Source organism: Onychostoma macrolepis, chromosome 20, assembly GCF_012432095.1.
Source record: "Onychostoma macrolepis isolate SWU-2019 chromosome 20, ASM1243209v1, whole genome shotgun sequence".
NCBI lineage: Eukaryota > Metazoa > Chordata > Actinopteri > Cypriniformes > Cyprinidae > Onychostoma > Onychostoma macrolepis.
The window spans coordinates 20088541-20108144 of NC_081174.1; the positions used below are offsets into that span (position 1 = coordinate 20088541).

At 38.1% G+C, this 19604-nt stretch overlaps 1 protein-coding gene across 5 annotated transcripts in view; it reads right to left on the minus strand.

Annotated features, from left to right (window-relative positions):
* The window catches only part of stxbp5a (syntaxin binding protein 5a (tomosyn)), a 105306-nt gene that overhangs the window by 62379 nt on the left and 23323 nt on the right, over positions 1-19604 (minus strand). The gene's annotated exons all lie outside the window — the stretch shown is intronic.

The following is a 19604-nucleotide window of genomic DNA, read 5'->3' on the forward strand; positions in this document are numbered from 1 at the left end:
GTGGCTAAATATGAAAATATATATATTGATAAAAGTATGATATTACATTTTTATATAAATAATGTAATAACAATAATATACAGCCTAATTATATAAGTATCTTATCATGTCTTTTTTTGTATTATTTGATTGTGAATTCTAAAAAAAATTACTGTTACTTGTTAAAAAAGGAATCATTAACATCATAAATCATTAATAATAAAAACCTGAATCACATAAAGGCATGCATCGTGTATATTCAAGCATCCTCTACTTTCATAAAAGACTGATCTAGTTAATATTAATGACTTCAAAAAAGGTTATTTTAATTAAATGGCAAATAGTTGGGGAAGACTATATAATTTCTCAGCAGGCACATTGGACGCCTGGCACGTGGTGTGTGAATGTGTGTGTCTGTGTTTGTGCTGTAGAGATATAATTTGATGATAACCTCTACTGGGAACTACACACTCATATTTCCACAGAACGGAGAGCGAGAAAGAGAAATGAAGGGAGGAGAGAGCAAGACGTGTATATGCGTATGCAATCAGGGTGGTGGAAAGAGGGAGGGAAGAACAATTAAAACAGATTAAAAGAGTGATCACTAGAGCTCAAACTTCTGGCACAGAGACAAGATGCAAACGGCAATATACAAGCATGCATTAAAAAAACGTGTAATGGAGTCTTACACTCAGGAGGATTATGAACGCAGATACATGTCTGATGTTTGTATGAGAGAATTATGAGAGAATGGTGAATTATTAATAGCACATATTTCAATAATCAAAATAAACAGTACATTTTATAATCAATATACTGGAATGTCACTTTTTTAGCTGCATTTTATAGTTGCACTGTGTGCAGACAGAGCAGCCTTCATTCATCACCTAAAGGAAGCCAGTACAGTCATTCAGTGGCTCATCCCGTCTATCCATCACAGGCACTTTGAAGTGACAGGGATGGAAGATACCGGAGGAAATTGTGCATGTCGATAAGGACACGCCTTGAATCCTCGTACATCCTCCAATCACCTGTAACACACGCAGTGGTCGGCTGATATGGTGAGGACAGGGGCAATCGTTATGGGTCAAACAATAAAGAATACCACTGCATAAATGACAGCACAGATCTGAAAAAAATCCCAAAACTCCCTGACATCACAAACATGTTGACAAGAGGGTAAAGCAATAGAGAAAGCGTGAAAGGGACCACTGGGAAGAGAAAAACACTGCTGACTCTATGCCCACACACACTAAAGTCCAGTGGGCTGTTCATGGCTGTAAAGAAATCACCTATTAAATCTTTTCATAAACAGCAATGAACAGCCTAAGATGCTGCCATCCATTACTAGACAGTAACCGTGCATTTAATGTATTAATTATGGCTCTGTTCCAAAACCTAGTAAGCTGTCTAGAGAGGCTGCATTTTAAGGCATTGTAGACACAAAAGCAGTTCCACTGACTAGATTATACCAACTTCTAAAACTCGCTTTGACCAAATGCAAAAGGCTTGACATATTGGTATCTTTTACAATGCTCAACAAAAAGGGCAGATGAGGTTAGATAAACATTGATTAGAAACTTATATTTCACTCAATACTAAAAAGTATTGATAAAAACAGTTCAGGGTCATTAAAAATTTATCTCTTTGTGTTTATCTTGCCAACATGCTAACCTAAAAATCTATTAAAGTCAATTGTGAAACGAGCCTCATTTTTCATTTCTGTAAAGAATGCTATCTTAGAAGGCAGCTTACTAGGTTTTGGAACAGAGCTAATGTCTGTGTTGCTATATCAAAGATATTAAGTCAGTCAAAAGTAGGCTAAAGGAGGGACAGAGAAAAAAAAAAGAAAGCCGCCTACGGGGTCAATAGTGACGTTTATTCTGTTCTGACGTCAGGAGTGTCCAGTCATGCTTTACCCTAAGAGAGACAAGACAACGTGAATATGCACATAGAGAGCTAACATGTTACAGTGAGCTCCAGTGATGATACCAACTGCGTGTGAAACACAAGCATACTCTCTTTCTCTCCCAAGCTCCTGGGAATGATTAATTTGTCTAATACGCTTTCTAAATAAATAAACTCCAGAGGCACGTTTGATTTATTGGGGACCCAAACAATTAAAGTTGCAAGCACTGTGGCTGTCGCTGCAACAAACTGCCTTCACCTTGAGCGTGCTTCAGTGCACATACACTCTCAAACAAGCCACTCTGCAGATACACTTGACATGCAGCGCGCTCTATTAAAACATCCTATACTCAGCAACACCGTAATCAGCTAACATGCAACCAGGGATGATTCATTTTAATACACTTACTAATGTTTCTCTGTTTTTCCAGCGCAGCCCTGTCTTGGGAAATTTGCATACGGGGACATTTTTTCTCCACAATCTTGGCTTCCTTCCATGTTATATCTTAGCAGCTTTTATGTGTTGAATCAAGCATGATAGCTTGCGCTTTACAGCCATGATTTTCACATAACATTTCAACACTGCTGAAAAAGATGCACACTATGTGGCAAAAATAAACTCACTAAGAGACCAACACAACTGTAAATCACACATTCTTTGTGTCTATGCAAAAAAGACAAACAGACGAAACAAATCAACAAACGACAAACGACAAACAGACAAACGATAGATAGAATGACAACAGATGTACAGACACATAAATGGACAGACAGAACTACAGACTGATAGCAGACAGATAGACATAAACCAACATACAGAGAGACAGACACATACAGATAGCTATTTTTGTGTATGTGATCATCTCATGAAGAAACATTTAAACAGTAAGAAGTATACAGGAGGACTCACAAATGAAAGAAAGTGCTGTGTGCATCATTAAAAGCCTCTCTCCCTGTAGGTGGGTGTGATTGATTCCTGGAGATTGGCCAGAGAGTATTAATGACCCTGTTCTTCAAGCTAAATTTAGATCTAGTGTTCACCACTCACAGATGATGATGTAGACCCTCTACACACACACACACACACACACACACACACACACACACACAAATACAAGAGCTACTGTAAGAAGCTGCAAAGGCAAGAGAACAGCGAAGAGAAGGAAAAGGGAAATGAAAAGCTATAGTAGATTCTTTTGATGCCAGAGGCCAAAAGAGAAAATATATAGTGCAAAGTAGAAGCAGGACACTCTTTAAACTTTCTTAAGGGCTTTCCAAAATTTGAAAGTGAAACCTTCTTGGTTGTTTGCCAATGAGTTATATAATCGGAATCGGTTAATTAAAGTCTCTATCATTTTTTTTTTTTTTTCAACAAATCATATTAACTACCATTTGCAAAGATAATGCACCAATTCAAATTTTAAAACTAGGTTATACAGCTTTACGACTTTGCTATAGGACATTGATACAGCTCAAAGTGCTTCATCTCATTCATATGAGTCTGTAAAATGTCTTTTGACTGTATCTCTCCTATCAAATGTGCTTTGTGTTTAAGATGAATAGATGAAGACATAATCGATGTCTGAAAGAGAGTGAAGCACACTGGGTATTGTGAATGAAACAGGATATTGCTACCCATGGGGAGCAACAAAAGATACTCTAAACATCAAATCAATCAACATTTAAACATTCGGTGAGACTGTGAACTGCTTATGATGCTGTGTCTGATACCCTATGATAAGTCTCAAATTCACACAAGTCATTATGGCTGTTGAATAAATGTTTTGATACAAGGTGTCCTATTAAAATGCATGGCCCCATGAGGGGAAGACAAGACTAGCGACCGCAATGCATTAGTCCAGAACACTTCTGTCAGGTATTCAAAAAAAAGGCAGAAATGAAACATACATAAGCTCATTTGCACTTAATGTAAGGAGGAGTGGAAAGAGGATTATAAGTAGAGGGTATTGAGATGTGCTAATATATTACACACCCCAAATGTCATTCACTGTTCAGGATGTATGTTATGCAGTACATTAAAGCTAAAAAAAAGTGTTAAATATTTAAAAAGATACTTTACACGATAAAACTAGTCAATGGGAATATTCAAAATTGTGTGTGTGTATTTAAAGTTACTAAAGTACATTTAGAAAGCTAAATAATTTATAACAAAGCCATTTTATCTGGGTTTTTGAATGAATTAATCTTAACTACAGCACAAAATTTGAAAAGATAAATTAGCTAATACTACCTTTAAAAAATGGGCTCAAAAACAGTAATGAACAGCAGCCTGAAATGAATGACCTGATTTACTAGAATGAATCAGATTTTCTAACTCTACTCTAGAGATAATAATTTAAGAGAATATGGACGCTCAACAATAAAGCTGCCTACACAAAATGTGGCATTAAAAAACACCACTACTTGTTGGAAAAAGCAACTGGTTACTAGAAAAAAAACTACACAATTTTAAAACACTGTCATGCTATTAAAAATGTGGTTAGAAGTGTTGCTTTGGTAAGATTCTCCCCAACACTGAAATGTCCACACAGACAAAAGCTCATGATTTTTGGCAGGACGATCTACTCTGACTTCAACAAGGTCATGACGCAATGCACTCGCAATAAAGATGGGTAATATTTAGCTTTTAATTTAACAAATGGAGAGCCAACTCCCATTAAGAGACTTCACGTTTTCCCCTGTGTTTCCTTCTAACGCTACAGCAAAATCAACTGCTCTTTCACTATCTTATCTGTCCAAGGACACCATATAGCACACACAGTCAAGAATTCCAACACTGGAGCAATTCCCAGAGCATAGTGCCGATAAGCCAGCCATTAAACGGATGGAAAAGAAGGAGGAGGGAAAAAGAAGAGAAGGTGAGTACGAAAGACAGAGGGAGAGACAAATGAGGAGATGGAAGAGATAGATGGAAACAGTGATGGGGGGTAAATGAGAGGGAGAAAGAGGGAAGAGAATAAATGAAGAAACGATAACAGGAGATAGAGAAGCAGGTATAAGAACAGAATGTCCTTAAGTGTTGGAAGGGAAAAACATTCTGTTCCGGCCGCTGAGGATTTAAGTGAGCTTTGAATTTGCCTCTTTGTTTTTCAAATTTGGCATAGTAGAAAATGATTAGCCGCTCTTAAATTAGCACTAACAACATGTGAATAAGTTGAAGCCTGTTGGCCACGCTAATCCAACCAACTCCATCCATTGGTGAAGACAGGAAATTAAAACAAATTATGAATGTGAATAAAAAAAATACAAGCATTGAAACGTGAAAGTGAAAGAGCAAGACAGAGAAAGAGAGAAAAAAGAAGTCATGTCACTTTTGAGTGCTTACAAATTGTTGCTGACCCCTCAACGAGCCAGAGGGTGAATCAAAAGCCAGAACATTAGCGAGCTTGTGCACTGACCCATAATACCTCAGCCTCTTCCAGATTCTAGAGAATTCCATCAAGGACAAAGACTCTGTGTGAAGCCAGCAGCACTACTCAGCTCTTCCCTCTGCCCATGAGTCAGCATGCTGCCTGGACAAGAAACATCCTTCAACAAAATCTAAGAAATGCCAACTTGCTGCACTATCTGTTCTTTCCTTTATCATGTTCTCTTCCCTCTAAACTACTAATGCTCCTTTATTCCTTTTGGTTTATATTAAAGGGATAAATTACAATTCTGTCATTCTTTACTCACCCTCATGTCATTCTGATCCTGTATGACTTACTTTCTTGTGTGCAAAAAAAAGGAGATGCTTAGCAGAATGTCTATGCTGCTCTGTTCCATATAATTAAAGTGGATGGGGACCAAGGTCTATTTAGCTCCAAAAAGTAAAATAAAAGCATCACTAAACGACTTGCATGCACTGCATTCCAAATCTAAGCCATCTGATAGTTTGTTTGAGGGAATGAAATTAGACATATGATTCACTGAAAATCTTGCTTGACAGCAGTGATCACCATTCACTTTCATTGTATAGATAAAAACAACTTTCACAATGTGCTATAAATAGCTTTTTTGTGTTACCCAATAGAAAAAAAAATAATTGTACAGGTTTGGAATGTCTTAAATGATTTCATTAATGGGTTGAACTCTTCATTTAAGCTTTTAAAAAAAAAAGACAAACAAAATAAAAAACAACCAAGCTGTACTGCTGTAAACAATCTGCCGATAAGCTGCTGCTTGTTGGTTAAATTGTGTTAAATATACACCTTTTTTTTTTGTTTTTTGCATTTTTATAATCTCCTCCAGCTGTGATCTCTTCAACTGCACCCCATCAGCAACAAAATAAACCAGAAAGAGAAAACAAAATGAGTTTTACGCTTCTGGAAAAGAACAGTTAGGCACAGCCAAAGGCTGCATGAATCCAACAACCCTCCCCTGAGATCTACTACGTCTCGCCTGCAGCAGACAGGGGTTAAGTGTGCATTTCAAGGACATGACTGTATCGCTCCCAGATACGAGATGTGTCCCAATGGGACAGGAATATTTCCACGGTTAAACGGTTGTTTTTAGCACCGAACACCTCCAAAAACTCACGCTCAGACTCAATGCTACCTGATGATACCCTTGCACACCACTTATATGGCATTTCAGCCAACGCAAATTACCGGGAGTGACAGTCTCCCGATTGTCTTGACCTTTACTGCGCTCGTCCTCCTGCCATGTCGCATTAGACGGCGTGTCTGCATCAGAGCATACGTGGGGCGGAAACATATGGACACCGCTGTGTATAATATCATTACCATCTCCATCAGTCCACACCGACGGTCCTCTAACACCTCATACGCACACCACGTGAAGGACTAATGGAGATGGATGAGATGAGGATGGGAAAATGAGAAGAGGAGTAACACTATGCAGTTTATATACGTAGCAGACAAAGACCGATAAGGAAGAAGACACTGAATAGTTTACAGTTTTAAAACAGTTCTAACTGGTGCTTCTTTCAATACTTTCACTTTCAAACTTTCAATTTCTATAATCTACCTCATCTATGTAAGCCAGCTAGGTAACATTAAAGAGGTCATGAACTGCCTTTGTTTTTTATTTTGTACTGTTCTCTGATGTCCACTTATAATGTTATTAGGATTTTTACATCAAAAAACATCATAATCTAGAAGTAATAAGCTATTTTCTGTCCTGTTATTTTAAGCTATTTTCTGTCCCCACCTGCATAAATAAATGCATAAATAACTCAATACATATCAAACGATCTGAGCTCTAGTAATGCAAGTCCCGCCTTCTAAATAAAGGAGCCAATCACCATTTGGTAAAGTCATTGAATCACTGCAGCTGGTGTTCAAAGCTCTGCTTTACATAGAAAACCTTTGCAAACAATGCTATTTGAGCATAAGAAACAACATTTATGAGACAGCACATTCTATTGCTGATTCAAAATGTGTTATTTAAATGTGAACTTGGCTTGCAGTTTTTGAGATTTCAGTATTTCCCCATTTAAAAACACAAGTTTGTCTTGCATGCCCAAAATATGGCCGTCAAGTGAACTGCTGTTCTCGGAAAGGGACTTTGTATCTAGACACATAGTCAGGTCTCTCAACAATAAGGATTGTTTCTGCTGCAATAATTTTGAAAGAATAATCAAATTTCAATTTTTAGCAGTGAATACTTTTACATTTGTTCGAAATATAAATACTTTTCAGTTTTCTTTAAACAATTTTTGTTCAAAAGATGTTTTGAAAATAAACAGAAAATCTGAAACAAGCTCCAACTTATAAAACTAACATATCACTCCATAAATTATAAACTACAGCAATAATGTAATGCCACTTGTTATGAAAAGCGATGACAAATTATGCAAAACATTATCGATTGGTTTGTGGCTTTCAACACATTCTTACTGATGCTTCCAAGATTATCACAAGTCATCTTTGCAACCTCTTCAAAAGCTCATCTGTTAGATAACATTATCAAATAAGGGGACTTTGCAACAACAAATTAGAATATATCACAGAAATCCAAACGCCTGTGCTTACAAGGCATAAGAATGGATATACAACACCAATGAATATAAACTAATGCAGCAATGGCCTGAAAGGGCAAGTGATTATTCCACCAACTGTCCTGAAACACTCTCGCACTGGCCACAGGCCAGCAGGCCATCCTTATTGTTGAGCCCTGATTGTACATGTTGAATCCTGAACAGTCATACTGTCTGAATTCTGTCCCCATCTGACTGACTGGATCCAGCTTTGGCATCAATGAAAACCTTCCAATCTCCCTTTCTGATATCCCAGTCTGCGTGGATGTGAGTATTATGTAAATGCTGTTGTGCTGTGTACAATGTCACAAGAGCCCTGAGCTAAAGCTGATGGGCTAGAGAATGAGAGAAGAAGAGAGATATGGGTGCACAACCCCCACCAGCCTCCTCTGCTTCTAATTCTCTACCCTTTTCTCTCTCATTATCTCTCTCTTCATTGCATGCTGTCATTTCCTCCTGCTATACATTCATCCTGTTCTCTTGTATACATGTGTAGCATGCCCCCTGTTTTTGTTCTGACCTTCATCCTCAATGCATGTCCTCCAAGGATATCAGCTTTTTGACTCTAAGACATCAGAGACACACACACACACACACACACACACAGTCTCTGTTCTCCAGAGCAATGTGTCTGCCGACTTTAAAAGCACCACCACACCCCTTCAGTGCTCTGCCTTCCCAAAGCTCCTCCAGGCTTGGTTCATAAACCTCAGTGTGACAGTTTGATTGGCGATACAAAACACAGCTGTTTACTATACCCACAGGATACAGAGTTAGAATCAGATAGAGGGAATCTAAAATCTTTTTAATGATTCAGGAATGCATCTACTTCTGTTAAAGTCCAAAAAAATAAAATAAAATCACATCTAATAAACAGTGGCACAGTGAACAAAGACTTGCACAGACATATGGTGCAGTACAAACGTCTGGGACTATTTTGAAAAGCTGTGATTCAAAATCTAATTTTAACCTGGAAATAACAGAAAGTTGCAGGAAAATAAAATGAAGAAAAAAAAGAAGAAACATCATTACATAACGTGCATTAAGAAATATTGAAAATGCTGTACTATTTCTAAGCAACTAATCAAATAATTTGTGACGTTTGTGAACTCATTCTCTTAACTAGTTGCTTATTAGCATGCATATTACTAGAATATTAGCTATTTATTAGTAGTAATTAAGCACATATTAATGCCTTATTCTACATGACCTTATTCTACAACCCTAATCCTACCCAATACCTAAACTTAACAACTACCTTACTAACTATTAATAAGCAGCAAATTAGGAATTTATTGAGGGAAAAGTCAGAGTTAATTGTGAATAAGTGTTCCCTATTCTAAAGTGTTACCAAGATGCTATATGTAACATTCTCAAATCATGATCATCAGGTTTTACACAAACACCAAATACTTTTTTAATTAGAAAAATGGAGATGTAAAGCATACATCAGCACTTTATTTATTTGTTTATTTTTTAAATCACCTCGACATTATGTAAATATCTTAGCGTTACAAAATTCTCTGGTAAAGGAAGCTGACACAGTATCCTTCACAAACAGCAAGAAACGATTCTGCTCACGCTGATTTTACAATGTTTATAAAAGCAGTATTTACTAGCAAAGCTTTCACACTCACCTGCACCATTAACTCTTCAATACAGAGGGCACACGGGCGAGATGAGCTTTTGTTCAAACACACACATACACATACTCATTGAGCACAGTGTGCAACTTTGGGAAGTGCATTAAAAATGTATGGTTCTGCAGCAACTGTGTAATAGAGTAAAAGGCCAGCAGAGACTAACAGGAAGACTCCTGTGTTCTTTTGGTGTGTCGGTGTACGGGTGAAAGTACATCTGATGGGGACAATAAGATCTGAGCACACAGAGCAATTCTATGAAAGTGACTTCAAATATTTAATAATACAGAATAAATGCCCAGATGTGTTAGCGAAAGGCAAACAAGATTTGAACCCCTAAACCTAAGTATTTCAGCAGATAAAACGACAGATAGATCAATATGATACGAATGATAGACAGAACGACAAAGAAAATGACAGACTGACACATAGGCTGAACGACAGACAGACTGATAGAATGATAGATATTACAATATACAGAACGATAAACACAGCAACACAGATATAGATATTAGCCAATAAAACGATAAACAGAACAACAGAAAGATAAAATGGTAGAACACCAGCTATAGCACGATAGATATATAGACAGACAGATAGATACATACACACATACATAAATGATAGAGGGAGAGAGAGAAAACTCAGTACGGATTCTTGTTAAACAACTGTTCAGTTGGGCTGGTCCTTGTTTGTGTGTGTCTGTTTGTGTGGGTGTTTGCCCTGTCATAGGAGGCCGCTGTTCGCCAAACATGGCCAAAGAAGCAGCATGTGGGAGGTTGCCGAAAAAGCAACACTTGGACCAGAAACCCTGTTTAAACTGTGACACACACACACACACACACACAATGCCACCCACATCACACTTTCTATCACAAGTGACAAGATTCTGAATACTGAAATAACTGCCCTTCTGTCTCGATTCAATCCTTTCGCTCTTTGCCATCTTCCATCTCTATCTTCCCTGTACATTTGACATCACAGCCTAATCGGCAATCCGAACTAATCAGACGTAAACACACAAACATCCCTGTGGCCATGAATGTCCCAAATCATACAGGTTCAGCATGAGTGTGTATGTATGTGCACATTTGAGCGAGATATGCCAGCCGTGTGCCTCAATGAGCATTAAGAAAACAGTGACTCATCATACCACACATTACGTGTGTACCTCTCTCTCTCTCTCTCTCTCTCTATAGGGTCTCTGTATGATGTCATGACAGCAGTAGAGCAGTGCTCTCAGCATAGGACAGGAATTAACATCACAGTCGCTTACGTCTATAATGCGTGTGTGTGTGTGTGTGTGTTTGAGACGTGGGGGAAGGGAGGCATGGTATTGCATCTGAACTGATTGCACTGTGTACTTCATGGACTAATAGCACAACAAATTAAAATCAGATTCTAAAGGCAGCAGTTTGTAGCATTAGATATCAGTCTAGTCTAATGCAATCATGCAAAAAAAAAATGCAAACAAATTTATACAGGTGGTAAAATTGCACAGCTGGTAGAGACAATTATGTTATTTGGTCAACTCTCTTCTTTTTATTTCACATTTTATGTTAATCTTTCTAGATTTACTGTCAAGTGTAAATTTAGTGATATACAGCAAGTGTAAAGGGGGTTAGTGCTTGGGATTTAACTTGTGTGATATAGTGAATTAGCACACAGATTCAGCCATAAATACACGGCTTAGATACAGATCCTGTGTCTTCCTTGCTATGTGAAAAAAGTCCAAAGTCCACATCCGTTCTGCACCTTTCTCGTGCACTGGTTCGCCAGCTGAACAGCCAATCAGAATGATCAGATGGCCCGACTGACCGACGAGCTCCGACGTCGATTCAACATGTTGAATCGGCTGAAAAAAAGCCGATGAGCACCAACTTCAGCCGACGGTGCGCAACACACTGAGAAAACTTAGTCTGCCGACGAACAAAAACTGCCCCACGGCTGACTGTCGGCTTGACGTGTTCCGGGCTTTAGCAAAATATTACTGGTTCATAACACACATAGCACATATAGATATCTAGTAAGATTTTAAACAACAGCAGAATGCTATCCTTCAAGGAGCCTAAGAGAAAGCCATTTGTAATGCTGTTTCAAAAACGGCTCAGGCTATAGCAATATCTTCTCTTAGAAAATCAAAAAAGCCTAACTATAAACAACAATTGAACAAATCCATAGTTGTAGTGTATTAGTTGGTAGTATGCTAAGCTAGCAGACTAGTTAAGGTGTGGTCACATTTACCATTGTTCGGCGAAATCCAGTCATTTTAATATAAATCTGCAAGATTAGGAATTTAATTTGAGGACGGAAGATTTCCCAACAAAAAATGTCCCCATATTTTGCTACTCTTTTTTGGACATATGGTTATAAATTTATCTGCAGTACAGAGGTGTTCACTAGGGCTGCAACTAACGATTATTTTAATAATCGATTAATCTGTCGATTATTTTTTCGATTAATCGATGAATCGGATTTAAAAAAAAAAAAGCATTCATTTCCAACCCTTTATTCAAAAACAGAACTAAAATCTTTAGAAAGTGCACAAACATGTTGCTCCTTGAACATCCCTGAGCTGTTATAATAATAATAAAATAAAATAAAAATGGACTAACACAAAAAACATACACATGTATGCTTTACATCTGGGGGAGAGAGCAAAAAATTAAATAATTTAACAACACTGCGTCGTTAGCGTTGGTATTGTATCAGACACCTGCACTTAACATTATATGAAAATCAAGCTCAAATGGAGTTAATAATGTTTTTGACCAGAGAATGACGGAGATGGAGTGTTTTGTCTGTCGTTAGAACGGCTGTAACTGTTATGCAGTGCATAAGTGCATTAAGTGCATTATGCTTTCATCAACTTTACAGGTTATATAACTTTGATTGTAGCTATATGGGCGCTTAGTTTTTCTTGTTGTTTAATACACTTGGCCAAAATCTCAAATTAAGCGCTTATGCACATAATGCACAGGATATTTAAAACGTATATAGACAGCAAATAACTAATTCTTCTCCACTCTTCAAACACACAAAAACATTATCCTTTACTGACATAGTGTTTGAGTAAAGAAAACGCTGTACTATTCAAACACCAATTATTTATTCACCCTTGCATTGCGAAAAAGCAGAGATCTCATCTTCTCCAGGCTGTGCGCGCGCGTCAATCTGAACGGAGGCGGGTGAAGTTACGAGGTCTCGCTGAGAGCTCGATGATCCAATGGCGTTACGAAGTTTTACTGACAAGTTATTTTAATGCTTATAATTGGTTTACTATTTTTAAAACTCTCTGATTTAAAATAATAAAAACGAATTATAAGCGACTCAAGTTTGGATAATTTTTCACAGCACCTGACTGGGCTAGGGTATGGCAACTGCCATACTCTGCCATACGCAAACGCCGCCCCTGCTCCCACACCTTGGATGACTTGGGTCGCACGGATTTCTCTGCCTCCGCCATGTATCTTTCCTCTACCTCCGCTCGTTTTTTTTTTTTTTTTTACTTTTTGTTTTTTATTTATGAGGCGCCAAACTCTGCTAGCATCCGTGCGCGAGAGACCGAGTGTGTTCACTCCGCTCCGCGCTCAACTAAAGTTTTTTTTTTTTTTTATATATAATCAAACGTCTCCGCGTCGCGCGACACAACGAATCGATTATGAAATTCGTTGCCAACGCTTTTAGTAATCGATTTTTATCGATTTAATCGATTCGTTGTTGCAGCCCTAGTGTTCACAAACAGCACATGTGATCAGGAGCTGTTCATTACTAACAAACAATAAGACATTTAGCAGTTTTGTGTCCTACAATGGATTCTAAGTAAATATTCATCTCATCCAGTGCTCATTTTCTGTATTATACAGTATTTTGTTACTATTATGGTGTAAGAAACCACTGAAAAAGATTCAGCATGTCAGTAAACTGTACAGATGAATCAAACTGAATCACAAACAATTTTAGACCTTTTGCAAACCCTTTTGGCCGATTAAATTAAACGAGTGACTTATTTGTGAATCTGGCAATGCTGATTCGGATTCATGATGTATGACTGCAGAAGTATAATCAGGGAAAATGATTCTCTGGTCAGCAAACAGTAATCTCCATTGTCAGACAAGGATATATCAACAATATTTTACTAGGGCACAGTGGTATTTCACAGAGGCTTGTGTCCCAGTAAAAAGGGTCTAGCGACACCCCTGGGTCCAATAGGGGATATCATATAATGCGGGGGGATAAAATCCTGCACAAACACAGGTACTCAACCACACTGCAGGAGCTTCCCATACATCACTGCCCATTAAAAGCAATTAAACATTCACCAGGTGCAACTGTCATGAAATAAAACCAATAAGCAAATTTAAAAAAATGCTGTCATCACCAACACCCTAAACTGTCATATGTTCCTGTACAGACTTATCTCAGTACCTATATAAACCAAAACTAACATAAGCTTTCAACACAAAGAATCGCTGTGAAAGAAAAAGCAGATTAGACATATGGAGCAGAGGCATTAGGATATGAGCGACAAATCCCAAGAAGTGAGGATATGATTGTTGAGGAAGCTAGATGACTCTTGGATCATATTGAAAATGACTTGCTCTGATAGCACAGAGATTTCCCTAAATACTGGCACATATTTGAGGAATAAGGTCATGAACTTCCAGTGATCTGTATGCACTCGTTTCCATTTTCAGAAATCACTGCTGAACAAACTCCAGATTAAGTTTTTCTCCTCTATTTCCGTGTTTTCATATGAATATCCTTACTTTCAATTCCTGAGGCAAAAGGGAGTCAAACACAGTTAAGAGCGTGATTAAAGATGAGGTATATTTAGCTGTTCCAAAAGCCCAATGACGCTGACTGTGGTCTTCCTTTTGCTGAGTAACGGAATGAAAAGCTAAGATAAAGCAAAGGAGAGAGAGAAATAACAGAAATTATAAAACAACGTGTGGGAGGAACAGGCAGAGAAAGGGAGAATGAAAGAGAAGGATATTTCTGTTGTTAACGCTTGATGTGAGCGGTTCTCAGCCCACAGGAAAGCGTGAATGCAGAAAGAGAGAAAAATACAGAGTGGTTTGACCTGCACACCCACACTACCTCCCTGTCAAGGTCACACCTGCTACTGCACACTCCAGTACAGTGTGTGTTTGGCTGAAAGCCACTCTTGCCATGAGGTCCATTCAGGGACTTGGATGGTAGTACTTAATGATCAAAGGCCATCTCATGGGTGTTACATGCATCGAATCCCACGACTGCTGATGGGGTCACCAGGATCACAGTCCAGCTGCTAAACCAACAGCAGGACAATTAGCCCTCGTTTTCTCAAAGGTGGGGCTGTTCTGGCAACTGGCCGATGGTAATCTGTCAGCATAACACTAAATGACAAACTCCAAATGAGTCAGAAGCCCCGCACAGTACCTTATCCAAAAATTTGTTTTAAAAAAATGCCAGTTGTTTCCAGAAATTTATTGTGAAAAATATAGTGATATTTCAAGCTTTTTACATTTTGGTGCCAAAAGGTATATACATATATATACATATACATACATACATACATATACATACATTATATATATATACATATATATATATATATATATATAGAAAAAGAACAACTGCAACAAGTTGTAACATCTGCTTATGATCATTGATGGTCGTTGGGACTTTATGTCTTAAGAGACCCTTTTCGCCTTTTGACATTTGCATATAATTCACAGACCTGGCCCCACATTCTACCTTTATATGAGTGCTAAATTGCCAGTGGTTGTCCCCCCACTGTCAAAAAGATGCTAAACAGATCGACTCTGTTCTCTCCATCGGACTTCAAACACATTCCAAAGAGAACTAAATGACCCTCGGTACCAGGCACCAACGGCCTGGCTGACCAGTGGACTACCTCCACGATTACAATACACATAACACACACACAGAGACATTTTCTTTATTTAGACCATAATTAATCAGTTACAAATGTATCTGGTATATGCATGTGTTGTTTGTATGTTTCCTTATTATATTAGCCTAGTTACCACTCGTTATTCGTATTAGTAAGCTCTAAACACTCATATTCAGGTGTATGAATGTATCTCTGGTTTAATATCTTCTAGATGTTTCTTTCTTGGTATCAAAATGATCTGCTCTTTATTCCTCAAACAATGATATACACCATGTGATCGTGAAATGCATCATACTATTTTTACTGTACTGTGGGAAAAACTACACCGAGTCTTCAGACCAGTCATAAAACATGCAAATGAGGTGTCAAGTGGGACAAAGAAACACTTTCCCGCTTAAACTATGCACCTTGTTATTGGTCAAACTAACCAAAATGGGTGTTACAGGGAAACCAGATAAAACTTCTCCCACACCCAAAAGGTGAGTTCTTCTCTTTACTTTCGGTGCCCTGGAGACACCTTGGAAATCTCGCGACTCCCTTTCCAGTTTTAAGTCCAGTAAATTTGTCGATTCACTTCGGACCAATCAACCCATGGCTGGAATGACGAAGCTTTCACTGCTAAAGGAATTCATCAGGAATCTACGCATTATACATGTACCAGAACACTTTACTCAGCACCAACAAAACCAATGCAAGTAACCGCTTGTTAACTATTTAGATGCGCTTCTAGGCTTCGACCCCTTTTAATTAAGGTGATGTGATTCTCTGATGGTTCTTAACAGGTTGTGGTTCGATGCTGTGTAAATCCTGCCATCACCCCCCCCTCTCTCTCTCTCCCTCTCTCCCCCTCTCTCCATGCCTTCCTTGTGTTGGCATATATGTTTAATGTGTGTATGTTTGTGTCTAGTTAGATGTTGCATGTTCCTCTGTAGTGTAGTTTAAGAAACATCCTTATGTATTCACGCTTGGTTGTCTGTGTCAGCTGCTCACAGAACGAGGTCACTTTAACGTTCCGGTTTTGTTGCATGCTCTGTGAGCAATGTATCAGTAATTTATTTTTCGTGGCCAGAGAAATCATTTTCCTTAGAGTCAATAGACAATTAAAACTGTCCGTACTGAGAACGAACAAATCATTTTATTGTAATATTAATGCTACAGTTAATTCCTGAAGATGAATATAATTGATAACAACCTGTTATAATTAATTATGTTCATCTCACTTTGAGCTAATTTGCTACAAAGTAGTCACTAAACTTTTGGAGATCAACCAAGGTTTTTATCTTATTTAAATAAAGTCTATAAATCTATAGTCTATAAATAATAACAACAACATACAATAAAAACATAGTACGCACTATAAATATTGATAAGAATTATTATTATTATTATTAATTTGCAGAGCTGTTTTATGGTCTAAATTACCCCAAATTTAAATATCTACATATTTGAAAAGTACACAGTTGAAAATTGTGAATGTCAGTAAAAAGAATTACTAAACAATTAGCGATTTATCTTTTTTTTTAAAAATCACTCAACATAAGAAAACACACCGATGTATACAATATGTCACTGAAATAAGAATACATTTAATCATTTCAATTATATAAATTATAAACAAACATTTTCTTTAGAAAAACATAGTTTTAAAAATTTTTTACTATGAAAGTACATTGGTTGAACAATGTACATGTTCACAGTAAAATACATTGTAACTTAAGCTTTTACTTTAAAAACCTCAAACCTCAAATATCATTTTCAGTAAATTACTGTACATTTATTGTTCTAGTACATTTATAATTCTTCACCATACTGGGCATGGTAACTTACAGTAAACTAATTAAAATTATTAACATTTAATTGTTAAAAGTTATTATTGTTTTTTTTTGTACTGTATTAAAATTGAAATTATTTAGCATTTCTACATCTTACTTTTTCTGATGAAACCACAAACACTTTCAATGATTTTCCAAAGCTATGTAAACATAACCCTGATAAGCAAAGAATGCTGTCCACTTACACACATGCTGTGACACAGACATTTGATGGGGAGAAGCTCGGCTGAAGAGGCTGGAGTAGTGCAGAGTGATGGAGGGGTGAAGGGGAAGAGGAAAGTGGTGGGGGCTCTGGGACTGGAAGCCTCTTTGAAGTGATGAAACAGATCAATGAGCCAAAGACAGGCTTTGATGGCGAGAGAGATCAGCTGACAGACAGTTCAGCAGAGCCTCGTTAGCGTGATGAAGTGTAAGCTGGGGTGTGTGATCACGTGTGTTGTGACTGACTGACTGACTGACTGACAGACGCCACTTCCTTGCACACATACAGTATATTGCACCGAAAACAAAATGCTGAGCTTGTATGTGCATATGAGTGCGGCAATATGTTTGTTCGTTTGCCAAAGAGCCAATGAAGCACGATATTCTATCGTTTGTGTATAATTAATTACAGAGCAGGTAGGTGACCTCAAAGGCACAAGGGACTCACAATTCTGCCGAGTTTACCGTGAGAAAGCAGGAGTCTGTCTCGCCTGGCAACCGCATCCCATAAACTGCACCGCACTTTCTAAACTGCATAGCAACCACTTAGCACAGAGAGAAACAAAAATTCACTGCAGTGACGGGGGGAGGAGGAGGTAAAGACACAGAAAGGAGAGAAACAGAAGGCGTACGGAGGAGCAAGCAGGTGCAAAACAGACAGCGCAACGTCAGAAACAATGGACAAGGCCTGAATATTTGGCTCTACGTGAACAATCTGCATTGTTTATCTTGCTAAACTGGTGTCAGGTCTCTGCAATTTGCTATTGTGTCATTTGTTATTGCCTTTTTGCCTTAATGGAAAGGGAATGTGTCTGAACTTTGAGAGACATCGCAAACAAAGGCATTGTTTTCTGAAAGTGAAGACAATATTGAATCCTTCGGCAACTTTTCCATTACCCTTTCCTTGAAAGTGGTGACTCACAAGTGCCCTTACATGAGGGTGTCAGCCTGCTCCAGTTCAGCCCTTTTTTTGTCCTGCATCCTGTCTGATGGGCCGACACTCCTAGACTGTACCAGGAGGGTAATTTACTGTAAATTATTTAATAGCTTCTCTGCAAACGTCACAAAGACCATATTTCTATGACGACCAGGTACCGGCACACGCGAGGCCTTTTTCATGTCTCTGTCGTTAAGAGGTTTTCTCATGCAAGCCTCAGGGGAAACGGACTGCGATATATGCCGTGCTTATTCGATAAGAGCAATAAAAGAGAAGCATTTCAGATGGGCCGATTCGGTTTCTACTGCACAGAAAATAAAAAGCTATTGTAAAAAGTATTGTGGGACCTTTTTTTGAAAAGGTTAGCATAAAAATGAGCTGATAGACTTGAAATTCCCAGGGCCAGGATGGGGTGAACTGAAGTGAACCTAATGTAGACAGGGCGCGTTGAGATGCAGAAATGACAGATTAATGCGGGTGTAGCATTATAGTGATGTGAGTGAGGACCTTGAGAGCTGAGGGAGGGCATAATTAGGTTGGGCTGGAGAAGTCAACTTGAAACAATGTCCCGAAACAATGCAAAGCCAGCACACTGTCCCCTAAAATCACTGAAGAATGGCTGAGGAGTCCGTAAGAGACCAAACAAGGTAAAATGAAAATAACCAAGTTACGAATTACACATGAATACATTTTTATAAATACAATATATATATATTAGGGGTGTCAACTTTAACCCGTTAACGCATGCGATTAATCTAAAAAATTTAACGCATTAATATTTTTTTAACGCAAATTAATCGTTTGATAAGGTTTGACCCCAACTTCTTCCCGTCATCGCAGCGCGGAAGGTTATCTATCATTGTGTGATGAGGGTACAGCGAACCAGTGTTGCCAGGGTAACGGCACAAGTGGGCTATTTTGAAAATACAGTCGTGGGGAAAATTACAGAGCCGTGGGTTGCGGTTTTTTGGGCTACTTTTATAATGTACCACGGCCGCCCAAAGTGTATATAGACAAATAAAAATTAAAATAGATCCTTTTACTAATGTGAATTATACTTGGAATGTATACCTGGCAACTTAAAAACGGAGAGGCAGTTGTAACATCACAAACAACTTGCGTTTCAGCCAGAGCATACATGTTAAGGCTTTTACACAGCAGAAATAAACATGACAACAGCCACTATAGATTATATAAGATAATACAC